Raw genomic sequence first — 23,152 nt, 5'->3', positions numbered from 1 at the left:
TTTCCCTTCTTTGCTTAGAACTGGGTTTCCATCTGAGCTCTTGATATTCATACAAGTGGTTCTCTTTTTCTCCAAAGGTCTCCTTAATTTTCCTATCTTACCTCTAGTGAGATAAGCCTCTTCATCCTTACATTTGTCATCTAGCCATTCTTGCTTAGCCATTTTGCACTTCCTGTCAATGTCATTTTTGAGATGTTTGTATTCCTTTTTTCCTACTTCATTTACTGCATTTTTATATTTTCTCCTTTCATCAATTAAATTCAATATTTCTTCTGTTACCCAAGGAGTTCTACTAGCCATTGTCTTTTTACCTACTTGATCCTCTACTACCTTCACTACTTCATCCCTCAAAGCTACCCATTCTTCTTCTACTGTATTTCTTTCCCCCATTCCTGTCAATTGTTCCCTTATGCTCTCCCTGAAACTCTGTATAACCTCTGGTTTAGTCAGTTTATCCAGGTCCCATCTCCTTAAATTTCCACCTTTTTGCAGTTTCTTCAGTTTTAATGTACAGTTCATAACCAATAGATTGTGGTCAGAGTCCACATCTGTCCCTGGAAATGTCTTAACAATTTAAAACCTGGTTCCTAAATCTCTGTCTTACCATTATATAATCTATCTGAAACCTTCTAGTATCTCCAGGGTTCTTCCATGTATACAACCTTCTTTCATGATTCTTGAACGAAGTGTAAGCTATGATTAAGTTGTGCTCTGTCAAAATTCTACGAAGCGGCTTCCTCTTTCATTTCTCTTCCCCAATCCATATTCACCTACTACGTTTCCTTCTCTCCCTTTTCCTACTACCGAATTCCAGTCACCTATCACTATTAAATTTTCGTCTCCCTTCACTATCTGAATAATTTCTTTGATTTCATCATACATTTCTTCAATTTTGTTTGTCATCTGCAGAGCTAGTTGGCATATAAACTTGTACTACTGTAGTAAGTGCGAGCTTTGTTTCTATCTTGGCCACAATAATGCGTTCACTATGCTGTTTGTAGTAGCTTACTCGCACTCCTACTTTTTAAATCATTATTAAACCTACTCCTGCATTACCCCTATTTGATTTTGTATTTATAACCCTGTATTCACCTGACCAAAAGTCTTGTTCCTCCTGCCACCGAACTTCACTAATTCCCACTATTAGTAACTTTAACCTATCCATTTGCCTTTTAAAATTTTCTAACCTACCTCCCCGATTAAGGGATCTCACATTCCACGCTCCGATCTGTAGAACGCCAGTTTCCTTTCTCCTGATAACGACGTCCTCTTGAGTAGTTCCCGCCTGGAGATCCGAATGGGGGACTATTTTACCACCGGAATACTTTACCCAAGAGGACGCCATCATCATTTAACCATACAGTAAAGCTGCATGCCCTCGGGAAAAATTACGGCTGTAGTTTCCCCTTGCTTTCAGCCATTCGCAGTACCAGCACATCAAGGCCGTTTTGGTTAGTGTTACAAGGCCAGATCAGTCAATCATCCAGACTGTTGCCCCTGCAACTCCCGAAAAGGCTGCTGCCCCTCTTCAGGAACCACACGTTTGTCTGGCCTCTCAACAGATACCCCTCCGTTGTGGTTGCACCTACGGTACAGCTATCTGTATCGCTGAGGCACGCAAGCCTCCCCACCAACAGCAAGGTCCGTGGTTCACGGGGGCAGAGTGGCTATCCTATGAATGAATTAAAATTTGTAGCCGTTATAAAAGGGTCAGGGTAGGCAACACGAGTGAGGGTATGTTTCGCAATTAAAGACTGTTGGGTAAATGAAGAGTGGTTACTGTTCACGTAGATTAAATGTGTCTTATGCATGATGAATTCTTAGCAGAGCTATGGTTGTTTTATATTATAGTGTTGCTTTTTGAATGGCAAGAGTGAATTTGGGTATTTTACTCTAAAGTTTGCGATAAATTTTCAATTTCGAGCATGGGTTGGGTACGTGTGTTGGTTTGCAGGTGGCTCTGAGCTCTATGTTGCGTTTGAAATAATGGCCTGCCCAGTTTATTTATCCACACTGTTCAACCATCGCATTACACTTGCACTGTTGTGTCATTAATGCCTGCTAGTTGTTTGTGTGACTGGTTGCCACATAGCCACACTGGCTAATGCTTGTGTCTGTTCCCACCCTAGATCTTCTTAGATATCCAAAATCTGATAAATCTTTGTCTTGTTATACATGTCTGTAATTGAATTTGTCCCATTCTGTTGCCATTTGCTTATGACCTATCTTAGTCTGTTACAGACGGCTTCTTGAATCTCTGCCACAATAGTATTTTTTTCTCTGTGGCGCTGTCACAGTATCTCGCCTGGAGGTCAGAGTGATTGGGCTACATGACTGGTGGGCCCATGGCCTAAATTTATGTATCTTGTGATATTTTGCAGGTAGTTTTTTTTTTTTTTTTTTTTTAATTCAATAGTAGTACTTGAGCCCGAAAGGAAAAATTAATAAGTCTTAATCCTATTGTGTATGCCTAATTTACCCTCACACTGAATGTTTGTAAAATTTATTTATTCACTGCCCTGGCCTGGAAAATCATACGAACTGAAGTCTTACATTTTAGGTAAGCTAGTGATTAGATATCATAGCTAACACTTGGTTCAAGAATCATAAAAGAAGGTTTTATGCATGGAAGAAGCCTGGAGATACTGTCAGGTTTCAGATAGATTATATAATGGTAAGACAGAGATTTAGGAACCAGGTTTTAAATTGTAAACATTCCCAGGAGCAGATGTGGCCTCTGACCACAATCTATTGGTCAGATTAAAACTGAAGAAACTGCAATTAGGTGGGAATTTAAGGAGATGGGACCTGGATAAACTGGCAGAACCAGAGGGTGTAGAAAGTTTTGAGGGAGAGCATAAGGGAACAATTGAAAGGAATGGGGGAAAGAAATACAGCAGAAGAAGAATGGGTAGCTTTGAGGGATGAAGTAGTGAAGGCAGCAGAGGATCAAGTAGGTAAAAAGACGAGAGCTAATAGAAGTCCTTGGGTAACAGAAGAGATACTGAATTTAATTGATGAAAGGAGAAAATACAAAAATGCAGTAAATGAAGTAGGCAAAAAGCAATACCAACGTCTCAAAAATGAGATCGACAGGAAGTGCAAAATGGCTAAGCAGGGATGGCTAGATGACAAATGTAAGGATGTAGAGGCTTATCTCACGAGGGGTAAGATAGATACTGCCTACAGGAAAATTAAAGAGACATTTTGAGAAAAGAGAACCACTTTCATGGATATCAACAGCTCAGATGGAAACCCAGTTCTAAGCGAAGAAGGGAAAGCAGAAAGGTGGAAGGAGAATATAGAGGGTCTATACAAGGGCGACGTACTTTAGGACAATATTCTGGAAATGGAAGAGCATGTAGATGAAGATGAAATGGGAGATATGATACTGCGTGAAGAGTTTGACAGAGCACTGAAAGACCTGAGTCGAAACGAGGCCCCCGGAGTAGACAACATTCCATTAGAAGTACTGATAGCCTTGGGAGAGCCATTCCTGACAAAACTCTACTATCTGGTGAGCAAGATGTATCAGACAGGGGAAATACCCTCAGACTTCAAGAAGAATATAATAATTCCAGTCCCAAAGAAAGCAGGGGTTGACAGATGTGAAAATTACCGAAATATCAGTTTAATAAGCCACGGCTGCAAAATACTAACACGAATTCTTTACAGACGAATGGAAAAACTGGTAGAAGCCAACCTCGGGGAAGATCAGTTTGGATTCCGTAGAAATATTGGAACACCTGAGGCAATACTGACCCTTTGACTTAACTTAGAAGCTAGATTAAGGAAAGACATACCTACGTTTCTAGCATTTGTAGACGTAGAGAAAGCTTTTGACAATGTTGACTGGAATACTCTCTTTCAAATTCTGAAGGTGGCAGGGGCAAAATACAGGGAGCGAAAGGCTATTTACAATTTGTACAGAAACCAGATGGCAGTTATAAGAGTCGAGGGACATGAAAGGGAAGCAGTGGTTGGGAAGGGAGTGAGACAGGGTTGTAGCCTCTGCCCGATGTTATTCAATATGTATATTGAGCAAGCAGTAAAGGAAACAAAAGAAAAATTCGGAGTAGGTATTAAAGTCCATGGAGAAGAAATAAAAAATTTGAGGTTCGCCGATGACATTGTAATTCTGTCAGAGACAGCAAACGACCTGGAAGAGCAGCTGAATGGAATGGACAGTGTCTTGAAAGGAGGATATAAGATGAACATCAACAAAAGCAAAACCAGTATAATTGAAAGTAGTCAAATTCAATCGGGTGATGCTGCAGGAATTAGATTAGGAAATGAGATGCTTAAAGTAGTAAATGAGTTTTGCTATTTGGGGAGCAAAATAATTGATGATGGTCGAAGTAGAGAGGATATAAAATGTAGACTGGCAATGGCAAAGAAAGCATTTCTGAAGAAGAGAAATTTGTTAACATCCAGTATAGATTTAAGTGTCCATTAAGTGTCCGGAAGCCTTTTCTGAAAGTATTTGTATGGAGTGTAGCCATGTATGGAAGTGAAACGTGGACAATAAATAGTTTAGACAAGAAGAAAATAGAAGCTTTCGAAATGTGGTGTTGCAGAAGAATGCTGAAGATTAGATTGGTAGATCACGTAACTAATGAGTAGGTATTGAATAGAATTGGAGAGAAGAGAAATTTGTGGCAAACCTTGACTAGAAGAAGAGATAGTTGGTAGGACATATTCTGAGGCATCAAGTGATCACCAACTTAGTATTGGAGGGCAGCACGGAGGTAAAAATCGAAGAGGGAGACCAAGAGATGAATACACTAAACAGATTCAGAAGGATATAGGTTGCAGTAGGTACTGGAAGATGAAGAGGCTTGCACAGGATCGAGTATCGTGGAGAACTGCATCAAACCAGTCTTCGGACTGAAGAGCACAACAACAACAGTGATTAGATTCATTTTATACACAATAGTAGTTTGCCTTTGAGAATGGCTGCTTCTACTGTTAACATTGGTTAATTATTGTATTATTTCTGTATTTCTACTTCAGGTAAATTTTGAAGAAGTTGCATTTAACTGCACTGCAGGAGCAAAACTGTTTTTAAAATGATCCTCTATAACTTGGTCATGGGCATGGGGAAATTATAACAATAGAATAATCAAATACACCCAAATAGTGGGGCTAAACTGTTGCTATTATACATTTGTTTTTAAATTTTTAGAGGACTTTTATGAACTTTATTTGTACAGTGATAGCATTTATTATTTGGGCCCCTGTGGTCAAGTGCAGTCTCATCATGACTATGGCTTGCCCGTAAAATTTCGTTACAATCTGAATCCAATATTGACCACGAGATGCAATGTTACAGTAATTTTGGTGTAAAAGGGCTGACTGAGTATCAGTGTTTACTTTCCTGAGGGACGATCTCCGTTGTTGAAATTCTCATTGTTCCCTATTTGAAATTTGTTGTTTATTGTAATTATTTCAACCAGTTATACTGAATGATTGTTAATGAATCTAACTTAAAGAGTGTTTAACTATGAATGCTGCCGCCCCTGTATTGATTTGACTTCCCCCTTCCACTGCACAGCCACTTGTGCTGCACCTTGTGTTGTTTTAGCTCAGAAAGACATATCAAGTGTTATCTTACCCCTTCAATGGTATGGGTGTATACAGGATTTCTTCGAATTGCTGCCCAGTAAAATACATTAGTCAAAAGGGAAAGGTTCTAAAGTCAGAACAGTCTGACACGACAAACTCACAAATGGCCTTTGGCACCCCCTCCCCCCCCCCCCCCCTTCATGATGAGGGGATATTTTATTACAAATGTTTCCAAAAATCTAAAAATTTACATAATGAGCCCCACAGGCATCTGCTTAACATTTAAGAAGAGGTGGAAATACTGAGATGCATCAAAACTATTCCCGAGTTTATCGTTATTGGTCAGGCAGAATTACGTCACCATTCTGTTTTAGTAAATTTTGAATCACATGGGGAGGGGGGGGTGACACATTACAAGTATATTCGCCCTCAACCTAAGCCTTTTCATGAAACTGTTTGTATCTGCTTTCTGTGGCTTACCCTACAACCTGTTTTGTGATACTCCATCACTTTGCTTTAATGCTTCTTGGTAACTGTAATGATGTCAACATCTGCTATCATGTGTTTTGGTTTGTAAAGGGGTTTCCCTATCTTCCAATGCTTACCAGCATGTGAATGTGTGTTTGCTTTGGTACTTTGCTGCTGCTTCTCATGTCACCTGGCTTGCTATGTCAGTTCTCCTGGTTTCTGCATGTGTGCTCTGTTCAGTCTTGCTGGGGTGGAGCTAGCTTATTCTGTCTCCGATACTGATATAGCTGGTCACTGCCTGTGAAGTCGTCCCACGTATGTCTGAAAAGCCTGTTTTGGGTTGGGCGTTGGTGCATGTTTAGGATGGCACCTCTTACTCAACTATTCTAATTTCTAATGTGACATCTTTCTCATGTTATTTTATTCATGGCAGTTGCATACTTTTGGCACCTGTTTCCAGCTGGAAGGTAGGGGAATTCTATTCTTTACCCTTATACCGTTTTAAGGACAGTACATGTTGAAAAATCTGTATACATCACGTCAGAATTTTATCAATTTGGTGTTTTGTTATACAGTGGTTCTAATTACCATTCTTTAGGCCAACATTTTTTTACCTGAAGAGGTGACTTAAACTAGTTGTGATTAATAAATCATTTTGACTTAGCTGTCGCGGTTTTCATCACACAAAATACGGGTGAAATGAGCACCGTTGCTGAATTAAATAATGGCTGTGTAATACATTTTTTGTTATTTACTATAAAGAATGTTCTTAACTGCTCATCAACAGTAGTAGTCAAGAGGCTGCTATCTGACAGCAATAATACATAAAGAACACATTACGAATAAATTAGCAATGAAGTGAGAGAATCAGGTGACAGTTCTCGCAAGTATGTCAGAGACAATGCTAAATCACCATCTTAAAACAGCACATTTTAGAGTGCTGCAGATGGCGGCATGAAACTAGTTCAGTATGAGTGGTTGAACTGGAGACCTGACAGAACAGCAGAAATGAGCTGTTGTGTTTGGATATACAAATGATCATACCATGAATGAAGTTGGTCAATTTGTTGGTGTATCAATACGGACTGTCCCCAGTGTCTACAAGGAATGGTCTACCACTCACAGCCATGTACCATGCTATAAGCACAGTGATTAGAGGAAAAGAAAAAAAAGAAATAATAACCAACAGGGACCAGAGATGAGTGTCACGTCTTGTCAGGGACAAATGTTTTCAAATACACCAGGGACTGCTGCTGTCTGTGAATCTAGGACAATCTCAGAAAGATTAGATTGGTAGATCACGTAACTAATGAGTAGGTATTGAATAGAATTGGAGAGAAGAGAAATTTGTGGCAAACCTTGACTAGAAGAAGAGATAGTTGGTAGGACATATTCTGAGGCATCAAGTGATCACCAACTTAGTATTGGAGGGCAGCACGGAAGTAAAAATCGAAGAGGGAGACCAAGAGATGAATACACTAAACAGATTCAGAAGGATATAGGTTGCAGTAGGTACTGGAAGATGAAAACTGTGAGGGAAACTACATGCAATGGAAATTTCGATCTGGGTATATTGTACAAGGCCACTGCCACAGTGGCACATGAAATAGTGTGTCTTCAATGGGACAAAGAACACAGAAAATGGACATTAGTTCACTGAAGACATGTAATGTTGTCCAATGAGTCTCACTTTTGCCTCTTTTCAAACCACGCAAGATGTTGAGTGCAATGACGACCCAAAGAAGCGGATAACACCCAGTGTCTGGAGGGTGTGTTTCAGGCTGGAGTTGGTTCTATTAGGTCTTCGTATCATGACATAGGCCCACTCATTCATGTTACCATGAACATTAACCAGGATGTTCATTGCAATATTCTCAGTGAACTAGTCTTGATGTTTCTTCTACATCTCCCACATCTTCTACATACTCCTGGGGGCAAAGAATTTCTTGTCTGGGGCATTTATTTAGGGTAGTTAAATGCAACTGTCAAATGGAATGGTGAAAAATAAACACCAGAATAAAAGGGGTGCAGTGTTTTTAGTAAAGCAAAGTTTCCAAAAATAAGTTTCTAATGGGACTAAAACAAACTTTACGATCTATGTTTATAAATACTTTTTGTTGTATAGACACTGACTTTTAAAATAAATTATTTAATACAAAAACTTCAAACTGAAGAGCAGTCAGAAACCTTAGAGATACATGATGGGAATTACAAGGAGATATATAATTTTAAAAAAATACACATTATAATGAAAATTAAGTACAGGTGTGCAGAAAAGGTAGCCAAGCAAATGGAAGGTAAAAAGGCAAAGGATGTTCTTTGCTGGATTCCAAGAGACATGAAAGTAAAAAGAGTATGACCAAATGAAGGGAGAGTATACGGCATTAGAAAACATGTAGGACTAATATGGATGCATACAGCTGAAGTCCGTAAAGCTAAGTGGACAAAAGTGAGACAGCAAACCACAAGTTTTTGGGTTCAATATTGCTTGATAAGCTTTTTCCCCAATTGCATTTCATGTTAATTTTACAGTAGATAGTGTCTTTCACATACAAAAAGGAATAAGTAGCAGCATTGTAGAGGTTCCACTTCAAACTGTGGATCATGATGTGTATAAATAGCTCGTTGAGCCAGTTTCCAGATCTGAGGAAGCCACCTACGTACCATGCAATGTGGTGCTGAAACAACCGACTGGTTCATATAACACATGTTCAAGTAACATGTGCAATCTGATTCCTGCACATATATTGCAAATACCATGTTTACCTGAGTCAAACAATGGAAAGTCCTAGTCAGAATATCAACAATTATGAAAAGAATAGAGTGGTACTCACCATAAAAATGACATGCTGAGTTACAGACAGGCACATACCAACAATTTACATACTGAGCTTTTGGCCAAAGCCTTCTTCAAAAAGTGTATTTACCTGAATATAAGCTGTGACCCCTCCGCCCCTCCCCTCTTTTAAGAGGCTCCTCAAGTATAATTTATTTTTAACATATTCTGACTAATCAAAATTACAAACTGTTTTACAGACAAAGTCTCTGCCTGAAACATTAACATTATACCTATTCTAAACTTAAGTCATTTATTGATTGTCTACATTTTGATGATTTGGGGGAAATAAAATAAAGAAATGGTTTACATTAACTTCCATCTTCACTACTAAGCATGTTGTCTGTGGTATAACTGTTTTAATCATCACCGTCATTCTAATAGCACAATTGTGAAATTTATATCTCTTTTGTCATTAATGTTTGGTTGTTTCTTCTGAATACATCGTGATTTCTGAGGTCATCGTCATATCTGAGAACACACGTTTTTTTGTCTGATACATTGCCAATTTCGATTCTGTACTGACATGAAAATGTAACAATGTTTCTTTCTTCCAAATACAGTGCGACCTTGCATAGCAAGCATAATTCATTCCAGAATCTTACTCGTAACACGAAACACTTGTTAAGCGAATCAATTTATCCCGTATAAATCACTGTAAAATACAATACTGCGTTCCATGCAGAAAAGGTACTAAATGTTTTATCTTATTCATGCCATTTATTATACATACATACAGTATTATGTACTTTATCAGAGTCACATTCGACAACACACTCCAGTCAAAGCTTCTTCCAAGCAAAAGTGATAGTTCTCTTGGTAATCTCTTCCCATGCCTTTTCGATCATCTTGTTGCATGCAACGATGTTGAAGTGACATTTCCAAAACTCTCTGAAAGTGAAATTGGTAGCTTCAGTCAACTCGAAGCAATGTTCAAAGAGTGCTTTAGTGTAGAGCTTCTTAAAATTAGAAATAATCTGTTGGTCCATAGGCTGGAGTAACGGAGTGGTGTTGGGAGGCATAAATTAGATCTTGATGAATTGAAATTCTTCAATGAGGTGGTCTTGTAGGCCTGGAGAATGGGCAAAGAGAGTTGTCAATAACAAGCAAGACACTGAGTGGCAGATTCATGTCAAGCAAATATTTTTTTACTGAAGGACCAAACACTTCATTGATCCAACCACGAAAAGGATCATGTGTCATCCCTACCCTGTTGTCAGATATCACGTTTAACCTGCACTTCTGGACTTTGCACTTCTTGAAGACTCGTGCAGTTTCTGAAACGTAAACAAGCAGCAGTATAATTTTCAAATCGCTGCTTCCATCGGCACACAATAGCAGTGTGAGATGGTCTTTCATTGGCTTATGACTGGGCTATGCGTTCTCTGCTGTTACAACAAAGGTACACCTCAGCATCTTTTTCCAGAATAGCCCCTCTCATCAAAATTAAAAACCTGTAGCAGCAGATAACCTTCACAATCAACAAGCATCTTTAACCTGCTGATGTTCTATGCTCCCTTTGTTTTGGAGGTAGCTGCTTCGCCATGCCTCATTGTGCTGTGGATGCTGGTTGTTCTCTTAAGCTTCTTGAACCACCCACAACTTCCCTTAAACACTTCACCAGTCTTCTTAACGAGGTCGGCGAAAATCATTCTCACGATTTCACAAAAAAAGTTCACGTTAATAGTGTCACCTTGCAATTGCTTTTCAGTTATCCATATAAGAAGCAAACTTACTTCGACATCGTCCAGAACACAAAACCATTTTTTTAGTTATTCTTGCCATCCCCTTTGAAGCATCTATCTCCTTAATATTTTATTGTTCTTGAGGATAATGCAGGTAATAGTTGTAGACCAATTGTATGTGCGTACTAAATCAGCAATGCTCACACCACGTTCACTTTTTTCAATGATTTTACATTTCAGTTCTAAGCCCATTTTCTTTCTCTTATGGTCGTCTTCTTGCGGCTTAATCTACGGGGACATTTCTAAGAAGTTCATTAAAATTGCACACTAAACAACACTGTGTAAAGGCAAGTTTTAAAAAAATGTCTGATCACAATCTGCACTTTAATGGTAGAAGAAAAAGCGGTAAACCCACACTGCAATAAGTGCTAAAGACATCGTTCATATGCCGCTGCTGACAGTAAAAGGTGTTCATACTGTTGATGGTTTCTCCCACCATTTGCGAACGTCTGGTAACATCACACTAAATCATTGTCACTCATTATGCAAAATGTCACTTGTAAAGCGAGTCATTTTTTTTTACAATTTGTTTTGCTCGTTATGGAAATTGTGCCTTATAGAAGATGCTTGTTAAGCCTTTGACTGCTCGGGTGTGTTAACTCGTCATACCTCACCGTCCATTTGGCACCCCCGACATGTTTAAGCGCGGCCCTCGGATTTTCCCTATAGCACTAAGGACGTCTTGACACGTATTGTGCCACCAACCTTTTCATCGATAGGGATGAGTTTACGTGCACTGAGTCACAGCTACCTGAGCGTGACAGACGTGTAAACACGTAGAGCTGTCTTTCCGCGCTGCTCTTCCAGTAGCTGCTCAGTGGTTTTACTGTACAGTTCGAGAGTGCATATATGTTTGTTGCTGTGTTCGCTCTTTGCAGAATTCAACTTTGCTTCCCGTGTTTTTGCCGGTCATCTTGTTTTCTACAGGTGAAATGCCACATCGTCGTGGTTGCACAGATGAAGACATCCTGGATATGCTCACTAGGAGTGACAGTAAGTGTGAATTATCCGATGTTGCTAGCAGTGATGAGTCTTCAGCAGAATCTCGAAGCTGTGGTCCTCAGCCCTTTACATCAGAGGGGAGAGCAAGAATTACAGTCAGCAGTTCCTCTGAATCCGAGGACTCAGAAAGTGTCAGTGAAACGGTTCAGAAAAGAGCGCACTTAAGTGACACATTTGACTGGAAAGAAACCAATTTCCAGCCATTAAACCATTACTTTGATGACAAGTTCAGGTCACAAATGTCAACTAGATACTGACCCAAACATTCTTTCATTTTTTATGATATTTGTGTCTAAGGAATTTTTGCAATTTATTGCAGACAAAACGAATCATTTTTACGTTTACATCAGAGAAAATGCTTCAGAATCTGTGAATTCTTGACTGTCAAAGTGGAAAGACACTGGATTTGTGGAAATGTATTCTTTTGCTGCTATTTGCCTTCTAATGACACAAGTTAAGAAGTTAAAACTAAGTAATTATTGGTCCAGAGATACACTTTTGAACACACCAGTTTTCAGCGAAATTATGTCCTGAGACCATTTCTGTCTGCTTCTGAGAATGCTACACTTCACTTCAGTGATAACTTTGCGAGTACTGGAGGCGACAGTCTAATCAAAATTAGGATGATTGTTGACAAAGTTCATACCACGTTTCGTAATTCATTTTCTCCACATCATAAGCTTTGGATGAAAGTCTCTTGCTGTTCAAAGGATGATTATCTTTTAAGCAATTTATTTCAGCCAAATGAAGTAGCTTCAGAAGAAAAACATTTGTACTGTGTGACTGTCAGAGTGGATATAATTTGGATTTTATTGTATATACATGCGCAACAACAGAAATTGGGCTCCACAATTTAGTGAAAAGTGACGACGTAGTGGCAACTCTTATGGGAACGTATTTGGAACAGAGTCATATTCTATATGTCAATAATTGATACTCCAGCCTGGATCTGTTCTTCTGTCTTCACAATCACGGAACAGCCATATGTGGCACTATTCGTAAGAATAGGCGCAACATGACAAAACTGCAGAAGAAATTAAACGGGTAGAAACCGAGTTTAAGTCCACTGACAAGATCCTTGCTATCAAGTGGTGCGATAAGAGAGAGGTGTGCATGATGACCACAAGTCACACAACACAAATGGTTGAAACAGAGAAGTCTGACAGAAATACTGGTGAAAAAATAAAGAAACTGCAATGTATTGTAGATTAAAATTCAAGTATGGGTGCAGTTGACTGTTCTGAAATGTTACTGAGCTCAGTGGGAACAGAGCATAAGGCTGTGAAATGGTACAAGAAAAAAATTTTTTCACGTTCTGGATTTGCGCACTCTAAATGCACATGCTATCCACCAATTGGTAACAGGGCAAAACATGGCACTCGCAGTGTTTCACCTTTCTCTCGTAAGGGTGACTGTAGAAAAATATGTTACAGAATGGAAAAAAGCTGGTAGGGGAATGTGCTACAACAACGAGAATCCTCTGGGATTCAAGGGCTGCTATTGAGAATTAACATTTGCAGAAAAGTATGCTAACGTGCAGATGCATGGTTTGCACGAAACAGGAAGTGCACCGAGAAACTAGATACCAATACAAAACTTGCAACATTCCATTACGTGTTGTATCCTGCTTTGAGACTTATCACACAAAGACGCATTACTAATCATTGGGAACTAAATCTGAGAAGATTTATTGACACTTCGTAGTGAATTATTTTTAAAAAGGCAAAATATGTTAAAAAATTATAAATCTATGTTTAACTTCATCAGAACTGATCTAAAGCCCGGATCGAAAAGAAGAATGCGAAATAGACACAACAGGTGTAAAATTATTGAAACAATGCCTGCCTTCTTCATATGTAGCAGTCTGATTGCAAATGAATGGACTTGGTATTGAGATGGCACAATATCTGTACTGTGGCAAATGTAATTACAATGAGTACATTGCACCTGTATAGCAAAACTCATATATTAATTGACACACGGTACATTTAAATTATTAATATATAACATAGACAATTATATTCTTTTATCCTTAGTAGTACAAATAAAGATCACATTCGGTCTACTTGTACAAAACCTGTTTACCAGAACTGATTTCAAACACCTCTAATCGACAAGAAATAACATGCCATAGTTAAAACTCTGTTCTCAGTGCAATTTTTCTTGCTATTTTGCCTCTGTTGTTAGCCAAAATTGGAAATTAAACTCATTGTCTGGGGAGGGTGGGACACTCAAAATTGGTTGTTCGAATAAGACTGGCTTTAGAGCTTTAACAGAAAACAGTATTTGCAAAAGAAGTATCGAATACACCCTGCTTTCATCTTTTCATAAAAATCACATCTTTTCAACTAATTTGTAGATTACTGGAAAATAGTACGAGAATAAAATTTTTTATTCCATATCTTTGTGCTATCAATCTACTGCACTCTAAATTTCATTTTCATCATGCGTTCACTCTACTACATATGCAAATCTGAAGTTTAAACTGTTTCCAGGCCTCATTTTAACACCCAGCTTTCATTCCAGTTATACAGCTTGGAGTGTTCTATAGAACAGTCTTTTAGCAAAATCAGAACAAAAATACCGCATTTTTGACGTTTTTACAAAATCTTCGATTCTGCGCTCAATTCATTCAGTACTGGAAAGTGCTATGCAAAATGAAACTTTATATTTGCGAACCTTGATTTGTTAGGTTACTACATACCAAGTTTCACGTTCGGCATAGCATTAGTCCAGGACATGAAGAAGCCGAACTTCAAACTTTTTTTGGCCAATTTTACCTATAATTTTCTGGCTCAATATGGCTCATAAAATTCTTTTCATTATTATTGTCAAGAGGAAACAAAGTAGTACAAGAAGGCCAAATTTCATTTCTTTACAAAAACTATTGCCCGAGATATTACAGCTCAAAGTTGCCAAAAATTCACACTGGCTCTGCGCAAGTTGTAATTAGTCCAGAAGTATTCAGCACAGTGTGGGTCTGGCAGCACAGGCAACTCAGGTCCCGGTGGCAGCTCTGGGGACAGGCACTTAGCGCAAGCAGCCAGATTACACCGCAGTCCGCGGTGTCTCAGCCCATCAAGCAGATTGTACGTCTCCAGCAATCAAGGAGCTAAGTGAGGTTCCACTGCATATCTTCCGCCTGCCACTCGCTCATTGGCTATGTAGAGCCAGTAGCCGACATATCCCCTTCTGTTCCCATCGTATCTCAAGGTGAGCATCAACAACATCACTGCACGAAACACAAAAGTACGTCACTGGTCCTTACCTAAATTTTTAGTCTCCTGCAGAAATATAGTATGGTTGCGCCTGTTAGTTCAACTGGATTCAGACATACTGGTTAGAACATGGTAGCTGTTAATAAAAAAACAAAGTACACAGTATAAATTCCCTTGGTTGGCAGTATGACAAAATTTTCTGCCCATCCAACACTCCCCTCCCCTCACTCACCCTAGTTCTCAGCCAAACCGGTATCACTGAACAACTGTGGAACACTGACTGCAGTATCTTCTAGGACGCTCATCACATGTAACACCAAATAATATATAAATAAAAGATCACTATTGCAATTCATCCAATTCTGGAACTTTCACTCGTTCCACGATCTAGGAACTTCTGTAGATATCATCTCTACGACGAGTCTTGCCACTATCATTTATTCTTACAATAACAATTGCAGTCTGTTTAGTATGATTTATTTCATTTTTTAGACATTTAACTCTGGATTAATTTTTTCATGTTTCATTTAAATGTCACTATCTTGTTCTAAAGCTGATCAAAAGCTGGTAATATTTTTACTCTGTATTCTAATATGTTAACAGTGACCTATCGCTCATTTGCAACCCCACTTGGTAAACCATTACAATCTCTCACAACCATATAAAATACTGACTTGAGTTCAGAATTAAGCAATGTTTTTTAAGGACAAGTTTTCGCCTTTCAATGTCACTTTTACTTAAAAGGAGCGTAAATGTTTGTATATGGTATTCATATATTTATGCCTTCCTCCACTCTGGAAATTGGCCCACAAGCTATTTATACACTTTTAAGGAAATCTAAAGTTTAAATCTATACTATGATGACATTTATATTTGACAGTCTTGCATCTTGGAATCACCACAATTAATACTATGGCATTTCATTGTCCACTACATAGCTTGGCTCCAAAATTCACAATTTACAGCACTATATTTTTTTTTTGGTATTAGATTTGGTAACATACAGGTGAGTGTTGGCTTTGTTTTGTGATCATTATTGTTTTAGAACTGTACGGTCTCCCCCAAGTTAAGAAGGTCAAATTTTCAACTAAACTGATATTTATAAAGAATTATATTTACACAAATATTACATATAACCAGGCCAATGTTATCAGAGGCACACACATTGCATGCTCACAGTTCTCTCATTGGTAACTTACAGCATTCAACTGATACGCACACTTGAATTCCCATCACGCCTCACAGTGAGCGCCGCCTACGTTGCTCTGCTGAACATTTAACAGTATTGTCCCTGGTCTACACTCTTGTCCCATGAACTATAAGTTTATGGAAAATTATGAAGTGAAGTTAACTGTAGATAATTCTGGAAATGTCTGAAGTATTCTGTTTGTTTACAATTTTTTTTCCTCTTCAAACCATGTGTTTCTTCAGGATCTAGTGCACACATTTTCCTTGCTAGTAGTACCTTCTATAGTAACTTTATTTTTCTTTTCTTCTTTAACTTTCAGAGAAGGAATCTTCCATTCTGGAGGTTTGAGAACCAAGTTGTACATTTGTTAGTTCTGTTTGGTTTATTAAAACTGAACCTCATGAGTGAAGCACTTTGTGACGGTACCTAAGCATGCAAAATTTGATACAAATGTAAAGTGGAAAATTATCTCGTTGACAGCTGTTTCAACTATTACAAGGGTCATCCACATTGTCAGTTCTGAAGAGGTGTAACAAATACAAAAACAGCAATAACAACAGGTCTACTGCAAGTGCATGACCACATGTTTCATTACTTTTCTACATTGATGATTCTATTATTGACACATTTAGGTCTTGAGTAGTAGTTTTTGCATACTTTAGTCATAGAAATACACCAAATAGAATGAAAATTTATTTCACATCAAGCAATGAATCATTTAAGGCACAGATGGTGACCATTGGTAGCCAATTCAGGTCAGTAAAGAGGGTAAGGAAATGGTCCAGCCAAAAGAATAACGATGGCAGTTATGCCACATCATTTACTGCAGATTGTCTTGTTACTATCAATTCCGACATTTGATCTTTAATCATACCAAGGTGGAGGTGGCTCCACTTGCTAAAATCCTATTTCTTAACCTTCCGTCAGGTGCAGCTGTTCAAACTGATACATGTCGATATTTGCTGTAAATTAATTATCATTAATTGCCGATTGCTCCTAGTGAGAAGACGCCAGTGCTGACAGCACTGAAGCCTTCTCGCTAGTAGCTTCCCTTCTCCAAACACTTTCCATTGTGTGCTTCAGTACCAATGCAACTGCTCTGTTGCAAAGATATTTGCTGATTGCTCAGTTTGATGCACTGCGTCCATTCCCATTACAAGTCAACAGGTAATTTCTTTGATTATCAACATAACTTAGTAAGTAGTAGAAAGCTGATTTAGAATGTAAAATGCTCTTATATTCTTTTTGGAGCATTTAGTTATCTTTTACAGTTTTCTGAATATCAAGTATCAAATCGATACTTCGCGCCCGATTGCATTTTTTATAGAAATTTATGATTTCAGGTGGGATATACTTCATGATGGCAGGCTACAGTAAGACATATAACCTCCTCGACCCAAATCATGTTGCAAAAATCCAAAAGATGCTATTCGAAGAGGATAATAATGAATTTCAAGAGGATTCTAAAGATGAAGTGGACACAGATGGTGATGACATAGTTAAAGTCCAGCCAGAAGATTCAGAAACAGAGGAAGATGACAGTGAATATGACGAGGAAGTACTTGAGGAAAATGGCCGCTACTATATTGGAAGGGACAGAGAGACAACATGGAATAAAGTTCCACCACCACAGAGAGTACGATTCAGGGCCCCCAATATAATTCAGAAGTTACCTGGGTCAATAGGTGTGGCAAAAGCAGCAAGAATGCCTTTGGAATGCTGGAACTGCCTCATGGATGATGAAATTTTGTCTATTATAGTTTTGTGTACAAATCAGTACACTGAGAGCAACAAAGCTTCATTCCAGCATGAGAGAGACATAAAACAAATAGCTTTCATCAGTCTCTTATTTTCAGCTGCAGTAAAAAAAAGTAACAGACAAAGGTTAGAGGATCTGTGGAAAACTGATGGGAATGGCACTGAGAAATTTCACATTGTAATGAATATAAAACGTTCTAATTCGTTATGCAGTGTCTAATTCATTATGCGGTATTATATATAAAAACAAAGATGAGGTGACTTACCGAACAAAAGCGCTGGCAGGTCGATAGACACACAAACAAACACAAACATACACACAAAATTCAAGCTTTCGCAACAAACTGTTGCCTCATCAGGAAAGAGGGAAGGAGAGGGGAAGACGAAAGGAAGTGGGTTTTAAGGGAGAGGGTAAGGAGTCATTCCAATCCCGGGAGCGGAAAGACTTACCTTAGGGGGAAAAAAGGACAGGTATACACTCGCACACACGCACATATCCATCCACACATACAGACACAAGCAGACCTAAGGTAAGTCTTTCCGCTCCCGGGATTGGAATGACTCCTTACCCTCTCCCTTAAAACCCACTTCCTTTCGTCTTCCCCTCTCCTTCCCTCTTTCCTGATGAGGCAACAGTTTGTTGCGAAAGCTTGAATTTTGTGTGTATGTTTGTGTTTGTTTGTGTGTCTATCGACCTGCCAGCGCTTTTGTTTGGTAAGTCACCTCATCTTTGTTTTTATATATAATTTTTCCCACGTGGAATGTTTCCTTCCATTATATTGATATCATTATGCGGTATCTTAGATTTGACAATCGTGCGACTTGCGATGAAAGGAGACGATTGTACAAGATAACAGCAATTTGGGAAATATTTTCTATATTTGTACAGAACTGCCAAAAATCCTATACTCTCGAAGAAAATGTTACAGTACATGATAAACTGAAAGGATTCTGTGGAAGGTGCAGTTTTCGCCAATATATACCTAGCAAACCAAACAAATATGGGATTAAGATATATGCTCTTGTGGATTCTCAAGTATTTTACCTGTATAATTTGGAAATTTATGCTGGGTTGCAATGAGAAGGTTTATATCACATAAGCAATAAACCGTCCAATGTTCCGCAAATGAGTGAACCTATTTATCAGCCAGGTCGAAATGTGACCACAGACAACTGGTTTACTAGTATTGGTTTGATAGAAGAGTTACGAATGACCTGTTCCTACAACGTTGCAAGAAACGTGTGACATTGGCCAACGGTTATATTTTTCACAGTGATCAATATGAGTGGAATCAATGCACAAGTAATTTATTGGGGCAACAATTGGAATTGCATCACAAGAAAAGGGTTCCTGAAACAACTATCTCATGCATTAGTGCTCCCTCTCTTGGTTCAAAGAAGTTTGGACACCACAGGGATCATCAACTGATGCTACAACGTTATAGGCCAAGGTGTGAAGATGAAGCAGAAGACGAAAGCAGAAAAGAAGAAAAATCAACTGCAAGCAGGAGAAAAAAGTGTAATTAGTGCACTGTAAAGAAAAGACTGACAAAATGTTATTGCAAAATGTGTCAAACACCAAACTGTTTGCTGCACACTGATCCCTTTTGTTCTGACTGTGGTAAAATTCCTCATATGTTACCGTAGTCCAAAAGTGACGATGATATAACTGAATAAGTAATGTTACCATTGTTATTGTGCTACAATGTCATCTTCGCCTTTCTGTAAAGATATTTGTCATTTATAATGAGTTTAATTAGTGGAATGTAATAAACATGCAAGTGAAAAAAAAAAAAAGGTGGTGTTATCATTTGTTATCACAACCCAACACTGATGAAAAGAAATTTTAAATGAATATTATTTTTATTACTGTTGTGCTCTTATGTCTTCTTTGTCTTTCTTTAAAGATATTTTTTAATTTATTGTGTGTTTTGTTAATGAAATTTAATAAACAATCACGTGAACAAGCGATATGATAGATCTGATACAACGTGCCCAATCTCGTTGCGAAAAACACCACACCCGACAGAAGGTTAATGACATAATTTTTTTCTGTTACGTACATAATACGTATGTCACAACTGTGGGAAATGCCTAATCTCATATTTGACTCAATACTAACAAAACCATATAGTTCACAAGTACTTTCATGATTTTATACTACAGAGGCATAATTATTGTGGCCACGGGAGTGTGTCTTTAGGTGTCTGTGGGTTCATGTGTGTACCTCTGCTAGAAAAAGAGCTTGTGCTCAGAAGCTATGTGAATGCTGTTTTCTGTTACATGCTTCTGTCTTCCACACAACGATCTAATAGGAAAGTTGCTGCTTTTGCCTTATATTATATCCATGAACCTAGCCGTTTGTGGGGAGGCTTGCGTGCCTCAGCGATACAGATAGCCGTACCGTAGGTGCAACCACAACGGAGGGGTATCTGTTGAGAGGCCAGACAAACGTGTTGTTCCTGAAGAGGGGCAGCAGCCTTTTCAGTAGTTGTAGGGACAACAGTCTGGATGATTGACTGATCTGGTCTTGCAACACTAACCAAAACGGCCTTGCTGTGCTGATACTGCGAATGGCTGAAAGCAAGGGGAAACTACCGCCGTAATTTTTCCCGAGGGCATGCAGCTTTACTGTATGGTTAAATGATGATGGCGTCCTCTTGGGTAAAATATTCCGGAGTTAAAATTGTCCCCCATTAGGATCCCCGGGCAGGAATAAAAAAATAGGAGTGGGGGTAAGCTACTACCAACAGCATAGTGAACGCATCATTGTGGCCAAGACAGACACAAAGCCCATCCCTACTACAGTAGTACAAGTTTATATGCCAACTAGCTCTGCAGATGATGAAGAAATTGATGAAATGTATGATGAGATAACAGAAATTATTCAGGTAGTGAAGGGAGACGAAAATTTAATAGTCATGGGTGAATGGAATTCGAGAGTAGGAAAAGGGAGAGAAGGAAACATAGTGGGTGAATATGGACTGGGGAAGAGAAATGAAAGAGGAAGCCGTCTGGTAGAATTTTGCACAGAGCATAAGTTAATCATAGCTAACAATTGGTTCAAGAATCATAAAAGAAGATTGTATACATGGAAGAATCCTGGAGATACTAGAAGGTATCAGATAGATTATATAAGGGTAGACAGAGATGTAGGAACCAGGTTTTAAATTGTAAGACATTTCCAGGGGCAGACGTGGACTCTGACCGCAATCTATTGGTTATGAACTGTAGATTAAAACTGAAGAAATTACAAAAAGGTGGGAATTTAAGGAGATGGGACCTGGATAAACTGACTAAACCAGAGGTTGTACAGAGTTTCAGGGAGAGCATAAGGGAACAACTGACTGGAATGGGGGAAAGAAATACAGTAGAAGAAGAATGGGTAGCTCTGAGGGATGAAGTAGTGAAGGCAGCAGAGGATCAAGTAGGTAAAAAGACGCGGGCTAGTAAAACTCCTTGGGTAACAGAAAAAATATTGAATTTAATTGATGGAAGGAGAAAATATAAAAACACAGTAAATGAAGCAGGCAAAAGGGAATACAAACGTCTCAAAAATGAGATCGACAGGAAGTGCAAAATGGCTAAGCAGGCATGGCTAGAGGACAAATGTAAGGATGTAGAGGTTTATCTCACTAGGGGTAAGATAGATACTGCCTACAGGAAAATTAAAGAGACCTTTCGAGAAAAGAGAGCCACTTGTATGAATATCAAGACCTCAGATGGAAACCCAGATCTAAGCTAAGAAGGGAAAGCAGAAAGGCGGAAGGAGTATAAAGAGGGTCTATACAAGGGCGATGTACTTGAGGACAATATTATGGAAATGGAAGAGGATGTAGATGAAGATGAAATGGGAGATACGATACTGCGTGAAGAGTCTGACAGAGCACTGAAAGACCTGAGTCGAAACAAGGCCCCGGAAGTAAACAACATTCCATTGGAACTATTGACGGCCTTGGGAGAGCCAGTCCTGACAAAACTCTACCATCTGGTGAGCAAGATGTATGAGACAGGCGAAATACCCTCAGACTCCAAGAAGAATATAATAATTCCAATCCCAAAGAAAGCAGGTGTTGACAGATGTGAAAATTACCGAACTATTAGTTTAATTAGTCACAGCTGCAAAATACTAACGCAAATTCTTTACAGGCGAATGGAAAAACTAGTAGAAGCCGACCTCGGCGAAGATCAGTTTGGATTCCGCAGAAATGTTGAACACATGAGGCAATACTGACCCTACGACTTATCTTAGAAAACAGATTAAAGGAAAGGCAAACCTACATTTCTAGCATTTGTAGACTTAGAGAAAGCTTTTGACAATGTTGACTGGAATACTCTCCTTCAAATTCTAAAGGCGGCAGGGGCAAAATACAGGGAGTGAAAGGGTATTTACAATTTGTACAGAAACAAGATGGCAGTTATAAGAGATGAGGGGCATGAAAGGGAAGCAGTTGTTGGGAAGGGAGTGAGACAGGATTGTAGCCTGTCCCCGATGTTATTCAATCTGTGTATTGAGCAAGCAGTAAAGGAAACAAAAGAAAAATTCGGAGTAGGTATTAAAGTCCATGGAGAAGAAATAAAAACATTGAGGTTCGCCGATGCCATTGTAATTCTGTCAGAGACAGCAAAGGATTTGGAAGAGCAGTTGAACGGAATGGACAGTGTCTTTAAAGGAGGATATAAGATGAACATCAAAAAAAGCAAAATGAGGATAATGGAATGTAGTCGAATTAAGTTGTGTGATGCTGAGGGAACTACATTTGGAAATGAGACACTTAATGTAGTAAAGGAGTTTTGCTATTTGGGGAGCAAAATAACTGATGATGGTCGAAATAGAGAGGATATAAAATGTAGACTGGCAATGGCAAGGAAAGCGTTTCTGAAGAAGAGAAATTTGTTAACATCGCATATAGATTTAAGTGTCAGGAAGTCGTTTCTGAAAGTATTTCTATGGAGTGTAGCCATGTATGGAAGTGAAATGTGGACGATAAATAGTTTAGACAAGAAGAGAATAGAAGCTTTCAAAATGTGGTGCTACAGAAGAATGCTGAAGATTAGATGGGTAGATCACATAACTAATGAGGAGGTATTGAATAGAATTGGGGAGAAGAGGAGTTTGTGGCACAACTTGACAAGAAGAAGGGACCTGTTGGTAGGACATGTTCTGAGGCATCAAGGGATCACAAATTTAGCATTGGAGGGCAGCATGGAGGGTAAAAATTGTAGAGGGAGACCAAGAGATGAATACACTAAGCAGATTCAGAAGGATGTAGGTTGCAATAAGTACTGGGAGATGAAGAAGCTTGCACAGGATGGAGTAGCATGGAAAGCTGCATCAAACTAGTCTCAGGACTGAAAAAAACAACAACAA

At 38.8% G+C, this 23,152-nt stretch overlaps 1 protein-coding gene across 1 annotated transcript in view; it reads right to left on the bottom strand.

The window, feature by feature from the left end:
• The window catches only part of LOC126474919 (protein ELYS), a 350,083-nt gene that overhangs the window by 150,453 nt on the left and 176,478 nt on the right, over positions 1–23,152 (bottom strand). The gene's annotated exons all lie outside the window — the stretch shown is intronic.

Source organism: Schistocerca serialis, chromosome 4, assembly GCF_023864345.2.
Source record: "Schistocerca serialis cubense isolate TAMUIC-IGC-003099 chromosome 4, iqSchSeri2.2, whole genome shotgun sequence".
NCBI lineage: Eukaryota > Metazoa > Arthropoda > Insecta > Orthoptera > Acrididae > Schistocerca > Schistocerca serialis.
This window is presented reverse-complemented; position numbering and strand designations above follow the sequence as displayed.